This window comes from Pseudorca crassidens, chromosome 7 (genome assembly GCF_039906515.1).
Source record: "Pseudorca crassidens isolate mPseCra1 chromosome 7, mPseCra1.hap1, whole genome shotgun sequence".
Classification (NCBI taxonomy): domain Eukaryota; kingdom Metazoa; phylum Chordata; class Mammalia; order Artiodactyla; family Delphinidae; genus Pseudorca; species Pseudorca crassidens.
Window position 1 is genome coordinate 58,996,067 of NC_090302.1, and position 26,439 is coordinate 59,022,505.

Here is a 26,439-nt window from a genome sequence, read left to right on the forward strand (position 1 = left end):
TGTCCCTAACAATGGTAGTAAAAGTGGACTTCAAATGACACACAGTACAGCAAAAGCAGGCAAGGCTTTGAAGAAGGCCACTCGATGAAAGAGGAAGAGTAGATAGCACCATAGCTTAAGGATAATTGTTTTGATCTCTCATCAAAAGAGCCATCCAAAAAAAAAAAAAAACAACAACAACACTGCATCTTTCTAAATATCAACACTGTACTTTCTTTAAAGCTTATACATTTCTTAGCTACTATCTTATATTTTTTTAAGACTATAGGATGTAGTATACTTTTAACCAACCATTTCTGCACCTACAGGGGAAGGTTATGTTTTCTATGAAAACAATGTTTTTTTAAACTTTCTTTCCTTTTTACTGCATAGTTAAGCACAAAAAGGGGGTATTGATTAAAGTGTATGATTCTACAATTTATAGTTATTTAATTAGAAAACAAAAATTTTTCTGGCTGCTTATCCTCTTAAGAAATATATACTTAGTGATTATTTGATCAACACTTAGTCTAAAGGGACTTTCTCCTACTATAATGGCACTGTGCCAATGATCAAGACTGAGAAAAAAAGGTGGAAACACGTACACATAATCTTTTAAACTATTTTATAACCACATAGTTAGGATTCCTAGAATAAATACCGTACTCTTGCCAGTAAGTGCAAATATTTTACATGATTATTTCCTATATCGCAGAGAAATATTAGCAAAGTAAAAATATAGTGTGCTAATTCTCACTTTGAGACATGCACTATGCATGTGTAAGCTTTGGTGAGTACTAATGGATACTTCTTAGTTTTGACCCTTAGTTTGAAAATAACAGCTTGTTGTTATTTTTTTAGGAAGAATAAGATCCATTTCTAAACATTTTAGAAATCTCAGGGCTTTTTTCTCCTTAGAAATAGACAAATAAATGACCACATTAGCACTTGCACTTCAATGTGAGCCAAGGACATTTTTAAAATGTCAGAACTCAGGGTTAACACTCTCATTTTTGACACTTGGCCTTCAGATTTTTCTCCTTAATTGTCTGTTTGCTGCCTCATTGCCATACACAAGGATTGAAGGTCAAATGTATCTCTTTCCTGCATTGCCATAAAATGTTAAGCCTCAAAGTTTTAAATATTTCATGTACTGTGGGCTACCAGATATTCCCAAGTTCTAAACCAGCGTAAACATCTTGAACATAGGAAGGTCTTCTGCTCAGGCCAAAATTGCTCTCAGTAAGGACTGTCAGTTACTTGATTCCAACTATAAGCTGCTCACTTTTTAGCAGATGCTAGTGGGTTTGTTTTTCTAGACCAATGGAAACATTTTGGGCTAGTCTTACAAAAGCAAATACGAATGCAGTGAACACATGGTAGTATGCTCTTATATAAGAAATTGAGAGATTGGTTCAAGATGGTGGAGTAGAAGGATGTGCTATCACTCCCTCTTGCAAGAACACCAGAATCACAACTAACTGCTGAACAATCATCGACAGGAAGACACTGGAATTCACCAAAAAAGATACCCAACATCCAAAGACAAAGGAGAAGCCACAATCAGACGGTAGGAGGGGCACAATCACAATAAAATCAAATCCCGTAACTGCTGGGTGGGTGACTCACAAACTGGAGAACACTTATACCACAGAAGTCCACCCACTGGAGTGAAGGTTCTGAGCCCCACGTCAGGCTTCCCAACCTGGGAGTCTGGCAATAGGAGGAGGAACTCCTAGAGAATCAGACTTTGAAGCCTACTGGGAATTAACTGCAGAACTTCGACAGGACTGGTGGAAAAAGAGACTCCACTCTTGGAGGGCATACACAAAGTAGTGTGCACATCAGGACCCAGGGGAAGGGGCAGTGATCCCATAGGAGACTGAACCAGACCTACCTGCTAGTGTTGGAGGGTATCCTGGAGAGGCAGGGGTGGCTGTGTCACAACGTGAGGACAAGGACACTGGGAGCAGAAGTTCTGGGCTGTACTGCTTGGTGTGAGCCCTCCCAGAGTCCACAATTAGCTCCACCAAAGAGCCCAGGAAGGCTCCAGTGTTGGGTCGCCTCAGGCCAAACAACCAACAGGGAGGGAACCCAGGCCCACCCATCAGCAGACAAGTGGATTAAAGTTTTAATAAGCTCTGCCCACCAAAGCAACAGACAGCTCTACCCACCACCAGTCACTCCCATCAGCAAACTTGAACAAGGCTCTTAGATAGCCTCATCCACCAGAGGGCAGACAGCAGAAACAAGAAGAACTACAATCCTGCAGTCTGTGGAACAAAAACTACATTCACAGAAAGATAGACAAGATGAAAAGGCAGAGGGCTATGTACCAGATGAAGGAACAAGATAAAACCCCAGAAAAACAACTAAATGAAGTGGAGATAGACAACCATCCAGAAAAGGAATTCAGAATAATGACAGTGAAGATGATCCAGGACCTCGGAAAGAAAATGGAGGCAAAGATAGAGAAGATGCAAGAAATGTTAAACAAGGATCTAGAAGAATTAAACAGAGATGAACAACACAATAACTGAAATGAAAACTACACTAGAAGGAATCAATAGCAGAATACGTGAGGCAGAAGAATGGATAACTGACCAGGAGGACAGAATGGTGGAATTCACTGCTGCAGAACAGAATAAAGAAAAAAGAATGAAAAGAAATGAAGACAGCCTAAGAGACCTCTGGGACAACAATAAATAAAACAATATTTGCATTATAGGGGTCCCAGAAGGAGAAGAGAGAGAGAAAGGACCCGAGAAAATATTTGAAGAGATTATAGTTGAAAACTTCCCTAACATTGGAAAGAAAATAGCCACCCAAGTCCAGGAAGTGCAGAGAGTCCCAGATAGGATAAACCCAAGGAGAAACATGCCGAGACATATAGTAATAAAATTGGTAAAAATTAAAGACAAAGAAAAATTATTGAAAGCAGCAAGGGAAAAACGACAAATAACATACAAGGGAACTCCCATAGGTTAACAGCTGATTTCTCAGCAGAAACTCTACAAGCCAGAAGAGAGTGGCATGATATACTTAAAGTGATGAAAGGGAAGAACGTACAACAAAGATTACTCTAACTGGCAAGGATATCATTCAGATTTGATGGAGAAATCAAAAGCTTTACACACAAGCAAAAGCTAAGAGAATTCTGCACCATCAAACCAGCTCTACAACAAATGCTAAAGGAACTTCTCCAAGTGGGAAACACAAGAGAAGAAAAGGACCTACAAAAACAAACCCAAAACAATTAAGAAAATGGTCATAGGAACATACATATCAATGATTACCTTAAACGTGAATGGATTAAATGCTTCAAACAAAAGACACGGGCTCACTGAATGGATACAAAAACAGGACCCATATATATGCTGTCTACAAGAGACCCACTTCAGACATAGGGACACATACAGACTGAAAGTGAGGGGATGGGAAAACATATTCCATGCAATGGAAATCAAAAGAAAGCTGGAGTAGCAATACTCATATCAGATAAAATAGACTTTAAAATAAAGATGTGTTACAAGAGACAAGGAAGGACACTACATAATGATCAAGGGATCAATCCAGGAAGAAGAAATAACAATTTTAAATATTTACGCACCCAACAGAGGAGCACCTCAATACATAAGGAAACTGCTATCAGCTATAAAAGAGGATATCGACAGTAACACAATAATAGTGGGAGACTTTAACACCTCACTTACACCAATGGACAGATCATCCAAACAGAAAATTAATAAGGAAATACAAGCTTTAAATGACACAATAGACCAGATAGATTTAATTGACATTTATAGGACATTCCATCCAAAAACAGCACATTACACTTTCTGCTAAAGTGCACACGCAACATTCTCCAGGATAGATTACATCTTGGGTCACAAATCAAGCCTCAGTAAATTTAAGAAAATTGAAAGCATATCAAGCATCTTTTCTGACCACAACGCTATGAGATTAGAAATAAATTACAGGGAAAAAATGTAAAAAACACAAACACATGTATGCTAAGCAATACGTTATTAAATAACCAAGAAATCACTGAAGAAACCAAAGAGGAAATCAAAAAATACCTAGAGACAAATGACAATGAAAACATGAGGAAGGGATGCAGCAAAAGCAGTTCTAAGAGGGAAGTTTATACATATAAAAGCCTACCTCAAGAAATAGAAAAATCTCAAATAAACAATCTAACCTTACACTTAAAAGACCTAGAGAAAGAAAAACAAAATCCAAAGTTAGCAGAAGGAAAGAAATCATAAAGATCAGAGCAGAAATAAATGAAATAGGAACAAAGAAAACAAGAGCAAAGATCAATAAAACTAAAAGCTGGTTCTTTGAGAAGATAAACAAAATTGATAAACCATTAGCCAGACACATCAAGAAAAAGAGGGAGAGTATTCAAATCAATAAAATTAGAAATGAAAAAGGAGAAGTTACAACAGACACCGCAGAAATACAAAGCATCCTAAGAGACTACTACAAGCAACTCTATGCCAATAAAATGGACAACTTGGAAGAAATAGACAAATTCTTAGAAAGGTATAATCTTCCAAGGCTGAACCAGGAAGAAATAGAAAATATGAACACACCAATCACAAGTAATGAAATTGAAACTGTGATTAAAAATCTTCCAACAAACAAAAGTCCAGGACCAGATAGCTACACAGGTGAATTGTATCAAACATTTAGAGAAGAGCTAAGACCCATCCTTCTCAAAGTCTTCCAAAAAATTGCAGAGGAAGGAACACTCCCAAACTCATTCTATGAGGCCACCATCACCCTGATATCAAAACCAGACAAAGATACTACAAAAAAAGAAAATTACAGACCAGTATCACTGATGAATATAGATGCAAAAATCCTCAACAAAATACTAGCAAACAGAAACCAACAACACATTAAAAGGATCATGCACCATGATCAAGTAGGATTCATCCCAGCGATGCAAGGATTCTTCAATAGACGCATTTTAATCAATGTGATACACCATATTAACAAATTGAAGAAAAAAAACATGTGATCATCACAACAGATGCAGAAGCAGCTTTTGAAAAAATTCAACACCCATTATTGATAAAAACTCTCCAGAAAGTGGGCATAGAGGGGACCTACCTCAACATAATAAAGGCCTTATATGACAAACCCACAGCAAACATCATACTCAATGGTGAAAAACTGAAAGCATTTCCTCTAAGATCAGAAATAAGACAAGGATGTCCACTCTCACCACTATTGTTCAACATACTTTTGGAAGTCCTAGCCACAGCAATCAGAGAAGAAAAAGAAATAAAAGGAATACAATTGGAAAAGAAGTAGAACTGTGACTGTTTGCAGATGACATGATACTATACATAGAGAATCCTAAAAATGCCACCAGAAAACTACTAGAGCTAATCAATGAATCTGGTAAAGTAGCAGGATACAAAATTAATGCACAGAAATCTCTTGCATTCCTATACACTAATGATGAAATATGTGAAAGAGAAATTAAGGAAACAGTCCCGTTTACTGCTGCAACAAAAAGAATAAAATACCTAGGAATAAACCTACTTAAGGAGACAAAAGACCTGTATGCAGAAAACTATAAGACACTGTTGAACCTAATTAAAGGTGATACCAACAGATGGAGAGATATACCATGTTCTTGGATTGGAAGAATCAATATTGTGAAAATGACTATACTACCCAAAGGAATCTACAGATTCAATACAATCCCTATCAAATTACCAATGGCCTTTTTTTACAGCATTAGAACAAAAAATCTAAAAATTTGTATGGAGACACAAAAGACCCTGAATAGCCAAAGCAGTCTTGAGGGAAAAAAAAAAAAAAAAAACGGATCTGGACGAATCAGACTCCCTAACTTCAGACTATACTACAAAGCTACAGCAATCAAGAGAATATGGCACTGGCACAAAAACAGAAACATAGATCAATGGAACAGGATAGAAAGCCCAGAGATAAACCCACGCACCTATGGTCAACTAATCTATGGCAAAGGAGACAAGGATCTACAATGGAGAAAAGTCAGTCTCTTCAGTAAGTGGTGCTGGGAAAACTGGATACCTACATGTAAAAGAATGAAATTAGGACACTCCCTAACACCATACACAAAAATAAACTCAAAATGGATTAGAGACCTAAATGTAAGGCCAGACACTATAAAACTCTTAGAGGAAAACATAGGAAGAACACTCTTAGACATAAATCACAGCAAGATCTTTTTTGATCCACCTCCTAGAGTAATGGAAATAAAAACAAAAATAAACAAATGGGACCTAATGAAACTTAAAAGCTTTTGCACAGCAAAGGAAACTACAAACAATATGAAAAGACAACCCTCAGAATGGGAGAAAATATTTGCAAAGAAATCAACAGACAAAGGATTAATCTCCAAAATATATAAACAGCTCATGCAGCTTGATATTAAAAAAAACAAAGAACCCAATCCAAAAATGGGCAGAAGACCTAAGTAGACATTTCTCCAAAGAGGACATATAGATGGCCAAGAGGCACATGAAAAGCTGCTCAACATCACTAATTATTAGAGAAATGCAAATCAAAACTACAATGAGGTATCACCTCACACCAGTTAGAATGGGTATCATCAGAAAATCTACAAAAAAACAAATGCTGGAGAGGGTGTGGAGAAAAGGGAACCCTCTTGCACTGTTGGTAGGAATGTAAATTGATACAGCCACTGTGGAGAACAGTATGCAGGTTCCTTAAAAATCTAAAAATAAAATTATCATATGACTCAGCAATCCCACTACTGGGCATATTCCCAGAGAAAACCATAATTCAAAAAGACACATGCACCCCAGTGTTCACTGCAGCACTATTTACAATAGCCAGGTCATGGAAGCCATCTAAATGCCCATTGACAGACGAATGGATAAAGAAGATATGGTACATATATACAATGGAATATTACTCAGCCATAAAACGGAACACAGTTGGGTCATTTGTAGAGATGTGGATGAATCTAGAGACTGTCATACAGAATGAAGTGAGTCAGAAAGAGAAAAACAAATATCGTATATTAAAGCATATATGTGGAACCTAGAAAAATGGTACAGATGAACCAGTTTGCAGGGCAGAAATTGAGACACAGATGTAGAGAACAAATGTATGGATACCAAGGAGGGAAAGCGGCAGGGGGGTGGTGGTGGCGGTGGGATGAATTGGGCAATTGGGATTGACATGTATGCACTGATGTGTATAAAATGGATGACTAATAAGAACATGATGTTTAAAAAAATAAAGTAAAATTCAAAAAATTAAAAAAAAAATGTCCAAAATGTTATCTATTAAAACTATGCTATGGTCCCACCTTTGAACTCGGCTCCCCTCCTCAGATTTAATCACTATTAACTGATATTTTATGTCCTTACGGAAATTTCCTTTGCATATGCAGCTATGTGTTTGTGTGTGTAAATGTGTGTGTGTATATAGCCTTCAAACAATATTAAATTTGTACCTTTAATTTTTGTTTACATAACAATATATCTTAGAGATCTCTTCATATACACATGTCTGAATTTACCACATTCTGTTTCACAGCTACAGAGTTTCTGGACTGTAACACTGTAATGTATCTCATCAGTTCATTACTGATGAGTAGGTGGTTTCTAGATTTTGGCTATTACAATAGTTCAATAAATAGTTTTAATGCCAAAAAAAAAATGAAATTGAGTACATTGTCAAGGTGATGTGTCAAGGTGATGCTATTAAAGATTAACTGACTGACATAACTGGGACATTAGTTTTCTTTTTAAATTAGGATCACTTCCAGAATGGCATCAAGTGAACTGAACTGTGGCCTCCACACATACTGTCCACTTAAGAAGTCTCAAAGACAGAAATATTCTAAATCTATGGGCATGGAATATTGAACTTCTTGCTGGCTCATACCATCCACTGAGAATACTAGATAATGGAAACATCATATGATGGTGGTTTTAACATGGAAATGTTCAGTTTAGTCCAGAATTCATACTGCTCATTACACATTCAACAAACATATTGATCATCTCAAGCTAGTTACTAGAGAAAGAAAAAAGTTGATTCTCTTAAGAAACCTAGGAGCCTAAAGACTGATTTCTGTCTCATATGCCACTCTCTCTAACGATTTGCCTTTACCTCTCCCACTGGATTATTATGACCTGTATAAACTATTATAAGACCCAGAATGCATACTAAATCCTTAAATGCCTTTCCAAGAGTATCCTGTAGTTAAGTGTCAGTCCTCCTGTCCTCACTCCCTACCCCCAGCTATGGATGTGGCCTTAGTCTGTTTTTAGAAAATATAAGTGTCCAAATTCTGTATATCAGGACCCTACCCCCATGCCCACAGCTGAAATGACTAAGGATGAGCGCCTAGCCCAAGGTTGACAATTTGTGAGCTGAATAACAGCACCTGGTGTGGCTTTGAGCAAAAGCTTTGTCCAATATGGACAAGGATGATTGGTTAGGTCAGTCACATACTTTCTCTGGGGAATTTGAACCAATGGGGGGGAAAACTGACGGTGGAAAGCAGAAACAAAAAGAGATTGAGGAAAGATAGTACACAGGAACTACAGGGCAGCAGAAGCTCTGAATAAAGACACTATGACAGGGCTTCCCTGGTGACGCAGTGGTTGAGAGTCCGCCTGCCGATGCAGGGGACACGGGTTCGTGCCCCGGTCCGGGAAGATCCCACAGGCCGCGGAGCAGCTGGGCCCGCAAGCCGTGGCCGCTGAGCCTGCGCGTCCGGAGCCTGTGCTCCGCAACGGCACAGGCCACAAGAGTGAGAGGCCCGCGTACCGCAAAAAAAAAAAAAAAAGACACTATGACATAGGAGTGAAGAGAAATAATAAAATACAGTCATTGTGGCTGAAGTGATATACAGAGAGAAAGATAAACTCATTTTTTCCCCTACTCGTATCAGAGCTGCAAATTTCTGAAAAAGCAAAAGAAAAACAAAAACAAAAACAAAAAACCCTGACTTCCATTATCTCTGAGTTGGCTATGCAGCTGCTCCTGGATTTCTGTGGTATTTCTCCACTGTAGTCTTCTAATAAATATCCATTATTTAAGGTGAACTTAGTGAGTCTCTGTCCCTTTCAATTGAAAGAGCCTAAAATATTTCATTATGACAAATGTGCAAAATATTTACAAAGGGCCCTAATTAATTACCAAAGCAGACTTCAGGTCCTTGACCCTGAAGAGTTGGTAATATAACAGTTAGAATGTACCTAAAGGAAAAGATAAATCATAAATAATAAATGTATAGATATACACATAATCCATGTTTGATGATTTTTCAATGATCTGTAGATATACAGACACACATATAAATCCATAGATAAATACAAGAACAAGGATCACTGTGATATGTTCCTAAATGCAGCAGCTATTCTAACCCTGCATGCCTGGTGGGAAATGTTTTCCCATAAGGAAATGTGCATGGTATTTCAAGGAGGAAGAACTCAGAGCCAGCACTGAAATATGAGAAATTATAGATAAAAGTTTTCAAGGAAAGTATGAGAGAATTTTAATTGAGTGCCAGCTAAGATGCTGACATTACATCAGAGCTCATCACGTATATGATCTTATGTAATCCTTACAAAAAACTCTGGGAAGTTTTATATTATAAATTATAAAAACAAGAAAATTGAGACTCAGGGAGTTTGAAGTAACTTCTCTAAACTCAAGTTTGAAATTGAAATTCATTACTTTCTGGCTCTAAAGTCCATATTCCTTTCATCTCACCAATATGCCTGCTCTTCATTCAACATAATCATCTGACGTCAAAAAGAACATAATAACCTCATTCCCACTAGAGCCCTTGAGTCCTGATGCTTGTGCCCTTACTCTTTGCCTGAAAGTTCTAGAAAGGAAATTCTTGCTAAATTGTAAGTGTTGTCAAGGAAGGGACTGCCTTCACTTAATAAAGTGGGGTCTGTCATGCAGTAGGTGGTCAACAAATATTTGTTGAACAAATGCTTTAAAAGAACTTTACAAACATTATCACAGATTACCCCAAACCAACCTTGGCTATCCAAACGCACCTTTGCTGGGTTCACTGCGTTTGCAAAAAAAATAAATAAAGGTGGTTTTTATTTTATTTTTTTACTTTTTAATTTTTTAAAAACTCTTTATGGGAGGCAAACTCATTTAGAAGTTAAGCCTGTGGGCTTTGGAGACAGTGTCTGTATTTGAAACCTGACTTCCACTTCACAGCTGTATTGCCTTAAGTTCCTTAATCAGTTTCCTAAACTGTAAAGGTTAATAATAGATGATAGGTTTGGTGTGAATATTAAATTAGTTAATACTATGAAATATTTAGAACAGTGCCAGGAAATGGATAAACAGTAAATAAATGTGAGCGATTTTAAGGGACCTCAGGGAGTTTTCATTTAATACCACTTCTATACCTTACCTCCTAGGAAACGGCAGGCCTTTCTCAGATCATTTGTTACTTACCAGGGGAGTTGACAGAATCCTGTAATATGACTGTGTTCATATGTCAGGGGTGGTGGTGTGCGTGAGGGGTATTCCTATCTTGAAGGACCTCACACTAATTAACAAATAGCCTACTTTTGAAAAGGGGCCTTCTGTAAATGGTCTGTTCATTAATTATTTTGACTTTGTGAACCATATAGATTCTGTTGCAACTACTCTACTCTGCTGTTGTACTGTGCAAACAGTCACAGGCAACAGGTAAACAAATGAGTGTGGCTGTGTTCCAATAAAACTTTATTGACAGAAACAGGCAGTGGGCCAGATTTGGCCCAAGAGCCAAAGTTTGCTGACTTCTTCTGTAGACAATGGTGGGTGCAGTGTTCAGAAAATGAGTACACTGCTGGGACAATGGCTTCCCAGATGCACCTTGAATATTACGATTTAATCAGGGGAAGATCATTTAAACTTTATGACAAAAGTTTCTCATTTGTGAGTTGGAATAAATGTCCCATGACACTCCTTTAAGATTAAGACTCTACTAAGTCTTAGTATGCAAAGGCCTGAAGTCCCATGTAGCAAAACCAAAATTAAGATTCCTAACTTTTCTACTCATCTTATTCTAAATGGAATCTTGCTTTTCCCACTTAGATTTTCTTTCCCCAACTTGCCTGACAGATGATTTGGAGATTTTATAATGAGATTTAATTAGAAAAGGGGCAAGGCAGGAGGATAAGATGGACATGTTTGCCAGGGCTGGAGAAAATAGTTTTCTGTAAGTTTCAAAGTGAGAAATGAGGGAATATCTATAATATGTAATATAGTATAATATAATCTAATATAATATGTGAGAAAAGTAGAAAGGAAATAAAGTAGTGATGCTGTGTGTAAGAGAAAAGTTTATTTTGAATTGTTTTTCAACAGTGAGCTCTGTGTCTTTAACTGGAGCATCATTCTGTGACTGGACCACATGGGTAATGGCTTCTCAAATATTACACACTTGTAGTCAGTCTAGTACAACCCTAGAGTGAGAAGTGAAGATAGATGACAATGTTACTTAGGTTGAAGTGGCTGTCATTGTGATTTTTATAAGCCTGTGTTTTGGTAGAGGGGCAGTAGCTTCACATAGAACAATAATAGTTAGCAGCCTGGCACTTTTATATAAACTCAAAAAACATTTCCATCTTCTTAAGTGGGGTAATAGTAATGATGGCTCTTGAACAAAGACCATATCCTTACTCAAAACATCACTAATTTCAAATTGCATCCTTCCAAGTTGAGTCACTGCATACTTGAAATAGTACTTTATGTGTTTTTGATATCTTATCCCATTGACAACACTGAGAATTTCAATTTTTTTCTTATTAATATCAGCATATTTTTCTGGAGTTCTACATTTCTGATAGACTACAATCACAATCTAATTAAGTCTTATTAAAACTTTATCCATTAAAAAAATACATTGTTAGTCTTGCATATTATTTCTAAGACTTCAGAAGGCTTCTTGGTAGCTTCAATATGCTCATTTGTCCTACCAAGATTAAAAATGGTTCTTATCTCCAGAGTCTACTCTCAAAACTGCTCTTTATGGTAATAGTCCTATTCAGCATCTATAACAGTGCCTAACATACTTAATAAATATCTGTGGAATGAATAATTAAATGAATAGTCATGGAGAATGACACAGATATACACCTGCATGTGACAAATACTAAACTTGTACAAATTCCCAGTCATAAGAAAACTAAACAAAACCTAACAAAACAAGTCAGTGGAATAATTTATGATCCATTGGAAAACTGAGCTTTCTTTCAGGCTTGGGACAAATGGGATGTTGCTTACTTTCAGGATTAGTCTAGGTATCATTTACCATCACGCTTAAAAATCAGTTGGGTTTTGTGTGAAGTGTGGGAATAAGATTCACTGAAAACCCTAAGTTAAAATATTCTTTTTCTTCCCCCTTATCTAACTAATGCCACCTTCTATCTGCCAGGATTACATAAGGGTTATTGAGTGTCTCTGCAACCTTCTTTTCTCTCAGCTCACCTTTGGAATTCTCCAGTTAGAAAGTAATGATTCTTTAGAACATTTGCTCTTAAATTAAACTTTTATTTGCCATGGGGAAGGTTAATAGTGTTTTGGGTAAAAACAAACAAACAAACAAACAAAAAACACACTAGGCTCACCATTGTCACAAACATGCTAAAGTTAAACCATTATCATGTTCTCCTGCTTCTCAGAAATAATGCACCTTTTTCAAACACCAATGGTATTGTCTGTTGCAGGGCAAAGGTCTTCTCTAAGGTAATACTGCTGGGAACTAAAACAGACACAGATATTGAAATGGTGATACCTTATTCATGACCATATGCTGCTACTGATTTTTGCATCAAGGCATTTATCAATTTATTCCTTTTTTCCTTCTTGCTTCAACAGACTCATACTATTATTATTAAAAGTAAAACATGTAATAGGAAGATGAATAAGTAATCGAATATTCACTGATTGATATACTCAGCAGCTACTATATTACTTTTACCCTGTATAGACATGAGAAATGCATTCATAATAAAATATGATTTAAAAATTAAGTGTAGCTTTTTTAGCGCCACCTGCTCGCCGCATCGCCTTCTGCTCCTCCCGCCGCCGCCCTGAGTCACCGCCTGTGCAGCTCCGGCCGCCTGGCTCCCTGTGCTAGCAACCGATATTTGGCGTTCATACAACATGGCAGACATCGACAACAAAGAACAGTCTGAACTTGATCAAGATTTGGATGATGTTGAAGAAGTTGAAGAAGAAGAAACTGGTGAAGAAACAAAAATCAAAGCGCGTCAGCTGACTGTTCAGATGATGCAAAATCCTCAGATTCTCGCAGCCCTTCAAGAAAGACTTGATGGTCTGGTAGAAACACCAACAGGATACACTGAAAGCTTGCCTCGGGTAGTAAAAGACGCGTGAATGCTCTCAAAAACCTTCAAGCTAAATGTGCACAGATAGAAGCCAAGTTCTATGAGGAAGTTCATGATATTGAAAGAAAGTATGCTGTTCTCTATCAACCGCTATTTGATAAGTGATTTGAGATCATTAATGCCATTTATGAACCTACAGAAGAAGAATGTGAATGGAAACCAGATGAGGAAGATGAAATTCAGAGGAGCTAAAAGAAAAGGCCAAGATTGAAGATGAGAAAAAGGATGAAGAAAAAGAAGACCCCAAAGGAATTCCTGAATTTTGGTTGACCGTTTTTAAGAATGTTGATGTGCTCAGTGATATGGTTCAGGAACATGATGAACCTATTCTGAAGCACTTGAAAGATATTAAAGTGAAGTTCTCAGATGCTGGTCAGCCTATGAGTTTTGTCTTAGAATTTCACTTTGAACCCAATGAATACTTCACAAATGAAGTGTTGACAAAGACATAAAGGATGAGGTCAGAACCAGATGATTCTGATCCTTTTTCTTTTGATGGACCAGAAATTATGGGTTGTACCGGGTGCCAGATAGATTGGAAAAAAGGGAAGAATGTCACTTTGAAAACCATTAAGAAGAAGCAGAAACACAAGGGACGTGGGACAGTTTGTACTGTGACCAAAACAGTTTCTAATGACTCTTTCTTTAATTTTTTTGCCCCTCTTGAAGTTCCTGAGAGTGGAGATCTGGATGATGCTGCTGAAGCTATCCTTGCTGCGGACTTTGAAATTGGTCACTTTTTACGTGAGCGCATAATCCCAAGATCAGTGTTACACTTTACTGGAGAAGCTATTGACGACGATGATGATGATTATGATGAAGAAGATGAAGAAGCGGATGAGGAAGGGGAAGAAGAAGGAGATGAGGAAAATGATCCAGACTATGACCCAAAGAAGGATCAAAACCCAGCAGAGTGCCAGCAGCAGTGAAGCAGGATGTATGTGGCCTTGAGGATAACCTGCACTGTAATAGCCTAAACACAGGTATTATTTACTTATAGCCTTATGTTTTTGTATTTTCTCGGTAGACTCAAGTGTTTTTTTAAAGGAAAGGAACTGATATTTTAAAGACCAAATTTGTTCTACTTAGCATTTTAACTAGTTTTTCTGCCAGATACATTGAATGCACAAATTCTCTCACGCATGTTTGTTCATTGCTACATATTTGGTTCTTCCTGGAGTATTTTTATCTTGTAACTATTAGATTACAGTTATGAAAATGAACAGAACTGTGAAATGAACCAGGTTTTTTGTCTTGCTAATTTTTTTTCCTGAAGAACCGAAGTATTTTTTCAGCAGGTAGTTGAATGGGTTTAAGTTCGCTTGCACTAGCTGTGCCTTTCATTACTTTGTTACAGAAATACAGTGACTTATACTAAGACAATTCATCATTTAAAAAACAACACTTGTCAAGACAAGTATATGGTTAAGAATTTCCAGTAAGACCACACCTGATAACTTAGATTGTTAATGGATTTTTGTATTTCAGGTGACAGTTACTACAAAGAAATCTTATTAACTAATAGTATGGTTATTGGTTACCACAGAGAGGTGAATAAAACCTAGTACTTTCAGAAAAAAAAAATAAGTGTAATAGCTATTCTATTCACTTATAACTTATATGAAAAAAAATTACTGGAGATACTATATTTAGAACAAGTCAACAGTAGAGTGAAAAAGAATGGATCTGAAAGAAATATAAACTTAATAAACTTACCAAGTTCATATTATGTGCAATGTGCTTCAAATATACATATGGTTAATAATTTAGAATTTACAGAGACAAATTAAAAATTATTACGCTCACTAACCATATCAATAATTCCATCAAATATAAGTGCTCTAAACACACCAATTAAAATATAGACATTTTTAGACTGGATTAAAAAATAGGACTGTACTATACGCTACTGAAAAGAAACTTACTTTAAATATAAGGACATAGCTAGATTAAAAGTGCAGAAAAAGATATATCCTTCAAACACCCAAAAGAAAGTGGCAAGTTTTAATATCAGACAAAGTAGGTTTCAAAACACTGTAAAGAGAGACATTACATAGTGATAAATGGGTCAAACTACCAAGAAAATATAACAATACTAAATGTGTAAGCATCTAATAGAGCTTCAAAATACATGAGGCAAAAACTAATAGAAGTAAAAGGAGAATTAGATAAATCCACAATTATAGTTGGAGACTTCAACACTCTTTGCTCAACAATTGATAGAACAAGGAGATAGAAATCATCAAGTATACAGGAGATATGAAAAACACTATTAAACAACTTGACCTATAAATTGTTATTTATAGAACACTCCACCAATAACCACAGAATACTTATTATTTTCAAGTGCACAAGAAATTTTAACCACGATTGACTCTATCTTGGGCAATAAAACGAGCCTTAAAAATGTAAAAGAATAGAAATTATGTAAAGAATGTTTTCTTTCTATAATATACTAATGTAGAAATCAATATATATATATATATTTTAATCTAGAAAATTCCCCAGTATTTGGAAATTAAGCCACACATTTCCAAGTGAACCCATGGATGAAATAGAAGTCATAAGGGAAATTAGAAGCATTTTGAATTGAATAAAATTGAAAACGCAACAAATCAAAATTTGTTGGGTGTAGTTAAAGAAATATGTAGAAGGAAATTTATATAATTAAATTATTATATTAGAAGAGAAGAAAGATTCAAATCAATTATCTAATCTTATCTTCCATCTTACAAAACTGGAAAGAGAAAAGCAAGCAAAAGGAAATAATAAAGATAAGAGCAGAAATAATGTGGAAAACAGGTAAACAATACAGAAATCAATAAAACCAAAAGCTAGTTCTATAAAAAGATCAGTAAAATTGATAAACCTCTAACCAGACTGACCAAAGAGAAAAACAGAAAGAATACAGAAAATCAAGAATGTAAAGGTAGTCATTATCTCGGATCCTACGGACATTAAAAAAATAATAAAAGAATATTAAGCTCAATTTAATGACCATAAATTCAACAACTTAGATGAGACCGACTAATTCTTTTAAAGAGACAAAGCACCAACCATCATTCCAAAAGAAATAAATGATCTGAATAGTTTGATGTCAGTTAAAGAAATAGAAGTTAAAGACCTCAAACTAAGAAAACTCCAGGTGCAGACTGCTACCTTAGTAAATTCAATTAAACATTTAACAACAATAACATCAAAAAATTCCACACAAATTCTTCCAAAATGTAGAAGAGAACGGAATTCTTCCTAACTTATTTTATGAGGCTAGCATCATGCTGACACCAAAATCAGACAAAGACATCACAGGAAAAGAAAATTATAAAGCAATATCCCTTATGATCCATAGGTGCAAAAACCCTCAACAAAACAAAAGCAAATCAAATCCAGCAATGTTTTATACATTGTGATAAGACATCAAGATCAAATGGGGATTATCTCAAGAACACGAGGCAGGTTCATTTGGAAGTCAACCTGGGAATGGTGGTTGCATTCATTCATGGTAAAAAACAAAAACAAAAAAATCCACAAAAACCCTGCAAACTGGAATAGGAAGGAATATCATTGCTAATGTATAGTATTTAAAAAACGAAGAAACCAATACTACAGCTAATAGAACAGAAAGGAAAAGATAAAATGGTCTTTATTCACAGACAACACATAGAAAGACGGCAGAAATCTTTAAAAAGAAATAAGACAACTGCTTGAACTAAGTTCAAACTTGCAAAATACAAGATCAAAGTACAAAAATCAAATGTATTTCTATTTGTAAGATGTCAATTTTTCCCAAACTGATCTATAAGATCAACATACGTGTGGTATAGTAATAAATATATCTGGTCACAGGCAAGGCCCAAGGAAGTCTCCTGGGTCTTTTTGTGGTGAAGAACACTTCTACTGCAGATACCCAGAAGGTTCTGAGATCCTCTTACACGTGGCCTCCAGCTGGGGATGACTTTAAAACTCCCTGTGGTGATGGATGTTAACTAGATTTATTATTGTTTCACTATATATAAATATATATATATATATCTATATCAAATCATTATGTTACATACCTAAAACTAATATACTGTTATATCACAATTATATTTTAATTAAAAACATATTCTTAAGGATCCAAGATGGCATCTAAATTCCTTCTGAAAATAATACACAGCAGCAATAATAGGAGAAAAACAAACAAAAAAAACTTCAACAACTCCCCAAGAGACAACTGTGAACCACATGAACTGTGGAATGTGACATTATAGTTAAAATCAAAGTGTTGAAAATTATTTCTGAAGACGACTTTCAACATTGACTAAAAATTTTTGTGTACCATGACACTTTTTATAGTTCTGTAAGATTAGATATTAATGTACAAAAAACTATATATAACATATGGATTATATTTGTCAGATGAGACAAATATTGTCTGTTTGGTACAGAAGATTAATCCCAAAGGTTTCAGTTTAATTGCCTCTAGGACAGTAAATATATTTTATCTAAATTGGGCAAAAAAAACCCATAAACTCATGAGCCAATATGACACATTATAGGAGGGGGGTATATAAAATGTTATGGAAGCTTTGTGAACAGGGCCATAATTGAGTATAGGAGGGCATGACACCAATGAGCTCCTAAATGTCAAAGGTACTGTTCTTTACTTATCCTCTACGGTTTCTCTGTTGCATCTCACATTGCTGAAAATATTATTAATCAACTTGAATTAATTCACTCACATTTGAAAATGAGAGGTTTTCACATCATAATACAGATTTTTCCCTTCTCTTGAAACATTGGAATGTAAGGCAACACTTGATTTGCATACATACAGGGCAACAATGAGCTGGATAGGACCAGTAGCTGATTCCTATGCATGAGCAAAATGCTTTCTGATTTGCAAAAACAGGCATTATATTTTGATTCCTGGCATGGTGGCTAAGGACTTGGGAAAAACTGGTTTTCCTGAAAGCAAACACAGTATCAGCACTATAATTAGGAGATTCAGACTGGAGTCAGCAGCAAGAGTTGGGTGGACTGAACCTGATACTCCTGAATTAATCTGGAAAGGGTTTAATGCATCCACAGGTTAGTAGCACACCATGGTTCCCAAAGGAAGCCAGTACAAAACCTCTCTGAAGTAAATTGTTGTGAAATATTTCTTGTGGGTCTCCTATTTCTGCACATCTTGTGAGCAGAAGCCCTAATTGTGTTAGAGACTATTTTTTCAAGAATATTTGTAGAGCGAAAAGCCTTGGAAGACAGAGGCTATATCTCCCTAAGGAGTAAAGGTTATGTTTGTGTATTATCCAACATAATCAAGATAGTATCTCCCTCTGGATCACAGGACAGGCATGCCTAACAACCATCATAAAAGAGTCAGGTTCCCTAAGCTCAAGGTATTCATCACATAAAACAATAACATGTGCAGGTGTCACTTGGCCCTCTTCACTTGGCCCGATGCATATTTGCACCTGAGAAATCTGCACAACAAAATGTGGACCCTTTGGCTGCTACCATTGCTGTCAGTAATAAAGTCCTTTTGTCTCTGACCCAGCAGTGTTGTATCTTCTGCCAGTATCTATGAAACTGTGGTAGGCTAAGTTAATAGCCAGCAAGTAGGGTAAAATGTCAGACCCTTCACAGTTCTAGCCTTTTAAAGGGACATTCGTCTATAACTACTAACATTCAAAATGCAGGGCTTCCCTGGCGGCACCGTGGTTGAGACTCCGCTGCCGATGCAGGGGAAACGGGTTCGTGCCCCGGGCCGGGAAGATCCCACATGCCGCGGAGCAGCTGGGCCCGTGAGCCATGGCCGCTGGGCCTGCGCGTCCGGAGCCTGTGCTCCGCAACGGGAGCGGCCACAACAGTGAGAGGCCCGCGTACCGCAAAAAAACAAAAAACCAAAAAAAAAAAAAAACAAAAAAAAAACACAAAATGCATATGCAATTTGACCAAGGCACTTTACTTCTAGGTTTCTAATTTAGAGCCACATTTTCTTATAGACATAAAGGCACACTAGGATATTTATTGCAACGTTGTTTGGACTTAAATATACACATAGGATAACTCTAGGCTAAATTGTTGGCTCAATTGTAGGACATTCATTGGTTACCTGAAATGACTATATAATGTCCTATTTAGTCACACATATCTATAATGGCTAAATTATAGGACACCCATCGGCTGTATGAAATGAGGTCAAGTTATGTACACTTAGGTGGAAAGATTTTCTGGACATATATTAGGTAAAAATAGCAAACACAAGTGAAAGTCGCATGATGCTTCTGGTATAATACCATGTACATAAAACTATCCACAATATAATATTTCCATATTTGTAACATATATATAATATCTATAACACATTATAGGTAATATATATACAATATTTATATTATTATAATATATAAATTCTGAAATGTCCGCAAAACTCTCAACAGGTTACTGCTGGAGAGGGGACTGGAATTGGGAAGTGACTGCCTAGTTGTCAAGGGCTTTATTTACCAGAATTGATTGAATTTCTAACAATATCAATATATTTGTTATACTGATATGACATAATTTAATATATTGTCATATTACATCAAATAAATGTATTTATATAGACATTACTCAATCATTACAAAATTAATACTCATTACCCATTAATACCCCAAAGTCACACTCATGATGGTGACTCTCTGTCTGCAAATTACATTCCTTCTCTTCTCCCAATGCCAGTGTGCTCTCTTGCTTCCTGTACCTGGTTTCTGTTCTTTTGTCCCATTAATATGTTTATTATTATCAGTCTCATCATTATTATTTAATCTTTTACAATTATTAACATACTTCTGGATATTTACAGCAAAGTTACTAATGATAAAAATAATTGTCATAACAACTGTATTATGATATCCCAGTGATTTATATGAGCTCATGGCATTGTGCGGATCTTACACACTATTAGAGAAAAATATAACACAATACAACAGTTTTTGGAAACAAATTTGAACATATTTTGTAAACTTAATCACTTGAACATCTTATAAGCCACTGATTCTACTCCTAGACAGACTTTTACACATGGTCACCAGGAGAAATACACAAACACGTTTACGGTGGTATTGTTCACGCTGTTTAAAAGCAGGAAACAACAGAGATGTCTATAGACTAAATAATCAATACATACACTGTGGTATAGTCATACCACAGGGGATTTATGTAATAGTGAAAAAGAACAAAGTTTAATAAAATGGCATGGGTGATTCTCGGAAACATAATATTTAGTAGAAAAAGCAAGTGGGAGATAGTACAGAAAATAATATTTTAATGAAAAAATTTTAAAAATTGTGCATGTATAAACATGTGATAAACCTTTGTAAATGCCAATACAAAGATATGTGATAACACAGCAGATCATGTACATATCTGTTGAGGGCACATGATGGGAGGATTAAGGAGCAGTAAATGCAACCATGTTGGTGATATTTTAGTTCTTCACTTAGGTGCTGGTTCATGACTGTTCATTTTCTTATTTGCTTCATAATTTACAAATATATACAGTGAGAATATGTACATTTTTTCATATATAACAAAATATCACACATCCATGTAAAAATACCTTGCATATCACCAATCATCTTTGCATTGAATAAATGTCCATGGACTATATCTGTCTTAGTTTTTGGAAGTTATTTTGCAAGGAGATAGCTTAGCTTCTGTCTGGTTGGGTTTTGTGTTTTGAAGGTAACTAACCATCTTTTGTGTCAAGCCCATGTGTCCATGTTCAAAGCTCCTCTTGAGTAACGATCAAGCAGGCAGTAGATATATGCTTATAGGATGCATTTTCACAATTGTGAATTATAGTTTAAAAAATAAAAATATTCTATGCTGGGAATAGCATAGGTGCTACTGGAAGTTTCATGCTGTGTAATGGAAGTTAGGATTATTTTTTATGCCCCATGGTTTCTATAAGTAATATTAACCAGACACCAATTATCACTTCATTGAAGGGATAAGTCACTGTGACATGTACAGCTGAGATCAAACTCATTGTTTTTGCAATGCAAATTAATTAGAGTGGGAGAAAGCTATACTGAAGGGTTAGGATACACTGCAAATGTGAAAAACTCTGTATTTTAAGCAACTCAGGGGAAATGTGTTCCAATTAGTGTATAATGTTAATATGCAATGATCTTATTTATATACAGGTTCAGAACCTGAACATTACCTTCATTACATTACATTCTGAAGGGAACGTTCTTGTCCTGCCTCCAGGTATATTAATAAGCAGGTCCACTCCCTCTTTCAATATTTAGTGTTGACAGTCTTAGAGATAAGAATCTGCAGGGAGATCAGCTCCGTGCTTTGTGACCACCTAGAGGGGTGGGATAGGGAGGGTGGGAGGGAGACGCAAGAGGGGGGAGATATGGGGATATATGTGTATGTATACCTGATTCACTATGTTATACAGCAGAAACTAATACACCATTGTAAAGCAATTATACCCCAATAAAGATGTTAAAAAAAAAAAAAGAATCTGTAGTGAACTCACAGTGGTGTAATGTATAGTTCCTACTCTTAAGGACCTGTTGATCTCATATTACATTACTAACTCTGATTTCCAAATTCTCATTTGCACTGTGTGTATAATCATTCACAGTAATCTGATTGCTTAGTTATTTACAAGGCAGTAGTTGGATTTCACACAGATATAAACTGCTTGATGTGAAAGCAGGTTTACTTTGTTAATTTTTATTATGACTGTTTTTGTTTAGAAACAATAAAAAAAAATTTAAATCAAAGAGTATCCAAGAAGTTGATATGAAATTTGAACCAACTGGCCAACATAAATGAAGAGAGACAGAATAGAGAGAAGGAAAGCAAGAACTTCAAAAATGAACAATCATGATGCTCAGCAAACAAATAACTAATATTGTAGACATAATAAAGTATTTTTCAGAAAGACCTGAGCATAAATAGACACTTGAGAATTCAACTGCTGGGTGAAATTTGGGATATTATCTAGATACTTATTTCTCATTTTTAAGAAGACATATAGAACATTAATTACAGACAGATGATGTTCTTAAATGAGCAGAAGGATTTTGCTGGCAGCTCTATAAAAATACACCCACACAGATACGATTAGCATCCTCACCTCCCATGAAATCAAGAATGGGGATGGAAGGGGATTCTGAAGGTATTCATGATGCATTAATGAGGCAGCAGAGCAAGGTGTGATGATAAAACCAAGTGTCTGCGTGAGATTGTCATGACTGACATTTACAAAACAGAGAAACTAATAAGATAATTATTATCTTTTGTAGCACTTGGTTTAAAAAATAATTCTAAAGCATTAAAACCATGCCATTTTTGAAAAACAACTTGTGAAGCTGAAGACTTGAGATGTGACATGTGTCTGTCACTTATGCATGCTACCTCACTCAGTTATTCCTAAATAATCATATGATTAAACCACAGGTAGACTAAGTGAGTATATTTTTACTTTACATTGTTAATAGGGGAGGAAATTATACCTTGACTATACCTACAGAAAATCTTATTTTAATTATTCCAGAATTTTAGAATTAATAGCAATTTTAATATTTTTCTCTAAATCCACTATCTTCAGTAATTGATGTAAATTAAACAATGACACTCTCTGATATGCCAACAAGATTTAAGGCTATATTTGGTATCTGAAAAAAAACCAAAAAACATAAACGAAATCACAACTCTTTTGAGGTAGATTTGATTTAGTGCTTATCATAAATGAGAAAAAAAAATGAACTATCTGTCAAGACAAAATTGTACTGATCAGTGTTTCAAAGGCAGGTATACAGGACCTTCTTTTAAATTTAAATATTTGCCTGGACATTTATATGATTATTAAAGATCACAGCTAGAGTTTTTACTGCATATGTTTTATAAATATCTAGGTTATAGCTGCTACTCTATTTTTAATAGTTTTTTTAATTTTTTTTATTTTTAAAAGTCTTACGATAGATTATTTCCTGTCATTCATAGAGGAGAACAAGAAGTAGCAAGTCCTGATGTACCTCTATTTTCTTTTAAATTGACCTTTCTATGACTACCAACAGGTGGTGCCTGGGTAGGGACAATGCTCTAAACAAAGTAAATGGCCAGTTGGAGCCACTGAACCAAAGTCACACTACTGCAACTGTGGCTTCTTCCAAGTCATTCAGAGATAACTGCCGGCAAAGGGGTGTAGAGAGAGGTGGCCTTCAGCCATTTGGCATTCACCAGCATGTAGGCCAGATCTGCTCCAAGAACCTAATCACCATCAATCAGCAAGATAACAACTTACCCTCTCATTGATTCAGAGCTGAAACATTCACTTTCCCACCATGATTGCTCATTACATAGATACTTTAGCCCATGTGGAAAACATTTTCTTAAATATATAGACTACAATAGTTTTACAATATAATCATACATGGAAGTTACCTATCATAAGTGATTCTGATCCCACTGAACAAATTAGTATTTTTAGTGAATTAAGCTGCTGGAGATTTTCCCCTCAATTTTGGGAATGACACTCTGAAAAAAAATAAAAATGGCACAAACAATATAACTACAAAAACAATGTTTGTGAATTGCTGGATTTTTTTATCTGATGGAGTTAGCTAACTTTTTAATCTAATCAATATTATTTTCTAATGGTGTTTTACTCTCTGACACAATTTGAGCAAAAGGGCTTAGGAGAAGTCTTTTAGTCACTTATTTTCATTGGAGGAGAGCTGTTTGTTTCATTGTACCAACTTCATGGACAGCATAATGATACTGTATAAATTGTCTCAAGCCAATGTCTTTTAAAAGAGATTCATCAGACCTCTGCTTAAGTTAGAAGAATCTTGGTTAGTCATTTTGGATTAAAAGAAAGCATGGAATAAATAAATAAATATGTGATTAACTTATAAAAGTTAAATGAAAATGTATTATTTTAAATAAAATGTTCATAATTGTTGTTTTAAATTTCATAAAAATAGCATAAAAAAACTTTGATTTGAGTAGTTATTTTCTTTAACACATCCTCTCCACTTCTGCAAAAAAACAAAAACAGAAAAACAAAAAAAAGAATGACAATGAAGCTACTTTAATTTTTGCAGGTGTTGAAACTTTCCATTTGAAAATGTTCTCCACAACACAAAGCCATCTCTGTTCAGAAATCGATTTTGATAGTACAAAAGCAACTCTGACCAACAGAGAGAGCAGGGCTTAGCAAATTGTTTTGTAAAGGGCTAAACAGTAAATATTTTAGGCTTTCCAGGTGAAGGAGAAAAGAATTTGCTACCCCAAAATATGCCTCTTTGGCATAAAGATTATTTTAGGCTGGTTATTTTTAAGAAACTCCAACACAGGAGAACCTTTGAAAACCAGTACAAGTTATCCTTTGGTAAGAGACATTTACATTTATAAAGGAAATCAGCACATGTAAGGGTGTCTCCCTCTCACTACCAAGAAGAGGATGACCAGATCTCTAGAAACCCTTATCAATGCAGAAGACATTCAGGACTTAAATCTGCATAACAAACATATCATTGTTTACTTTGCCTGAAAACCCCTTAATTTCCACCCCCATACCCATCCCAGCATCTTTCTTTTGTCTTTAGCTGGAGATGGTATTTAAGGTGATGTCTTGGGCCATTTTGGGGAGTTACTCAGTTTTCTTGGATCTCTCCCATATATACAGGAGGTATACATGTTATTAAACTTATGTTTGTTTTTCTCCTGTTAATCTTTTATTACAGGAAGGTCTCAGCCGAGAACCTAGAAGGGTAGAGGGAAAATTATTTTTTTTTCCATACTGTGTCTGTCACAAGTACTCAACTCTGCTGTTGTGACATCAAAGCACCCAGATACTAAATAAATTAGCTTGGTTGTGTTCCAATAAAACTTTATTTATGGGCATTGAAATTTGAAATTCATAAAATTTTCATATACCATGATTATTCTTTTGAATTTTCTCCCCAAACATTAAAAAATGTAAAACCCATTCTTAGCTCACAGACTGTACAAACACAGGTGGCAAGGTAGATTTGGCCAATAGACCATAGTGTGCCAATTACAGAGATGGATGATAAAGTCTTTGTTTACATATATACACACACACACACACACACACACACACACACACATACATACATACATACACACACACCAATGGAATATATATATATATTCCATTCTTACTCAGGTAGGTGTTTTGTGAAGGCTGTTTGGTGGTAATAAGGTAATAAGGTTTGTAAAACAGTTATTTCTAACGATACTCAAGCCCTCTGTCATTTTCACTGAAGGCCACTGCTGTCAGCTAAAACAAGAACCATTTTGGATAGTATCTTATTAGGGCCTGAAAATAAGAATAGAAACTTGAAGATAATCTTTCATGGTGAATTGCATTGAATGACTTGGTGCTCAGTGGCTCTTTATTTACTTTCTGCCTCACTGACAATGAACCTCAAAGCCCACTTAGTCGTTCCTTTGTTTATTCCATCATTCCCCATTAAATGCCAGGTACTTTCCTAAGCACTGGGGAAACAGTAAGTTAGACAGGATTCCCGAAATGAAAGAACTCATAACAGCATTGAGACAAACAAACTAATAGCTGGATTTCACTGTGCCAAGTGTGAGATACGAGAAGAGAATCCCCAGGACACCATAGAAGAAAAAGAATGCCTTGACAAGACAGAAAGTACGCTGGAGACCTCAGAGACACAAATCTGTTTAAGATATTTAAAGAAGAGAACACTTACTGCCAACAGCCTCAGATAACACATGTAATATTTATTATTTATGCAATAGTGTAGCAATTGCCTGCATGTATAATCATGAAATATTAGGAATTTTAGGGTTACATCTTAGTGGTAACTCATTTGGATTCTTGTATTTTTTAAAATAAATTTATTTATTTTATTTATTTATTTTTGGCTGCGTTGGGTCTTCATTGCTGTGCGCGGGCTTTCTCTAGTTGCGGCGAGTGGGGGGCTACTCTTTGTTGTGGTGCACGGGCTTCTCACTGTCGTGGCTTCTCTTGTTGCGGAGCACGGGC

At 35.8% G+C, this 26,439-nt stretch overlaps 1 protein-coding gene and 1 pseudogene across 29 annotated transcripts in view; one reads left to right on the forward strand and one right to left on the reverse strand.

The window, feature by feature from the left end:
• The window catches only part of PTPRD (protein tyrosine phosphatase receptor type D), a 2,145,367-nt gene that overhangs the window by 723,392 nt on the left and 1,395,536 nt on the right, over positions 1 to 26,439 (reverse strand). The window lies entirely within an intron of this gene.
• Positions 13,035 to 14,644, forward strand: LOC137227836 (nucleosome assembly protein 1-like 1 pseudogene; annotated as a pseudogene).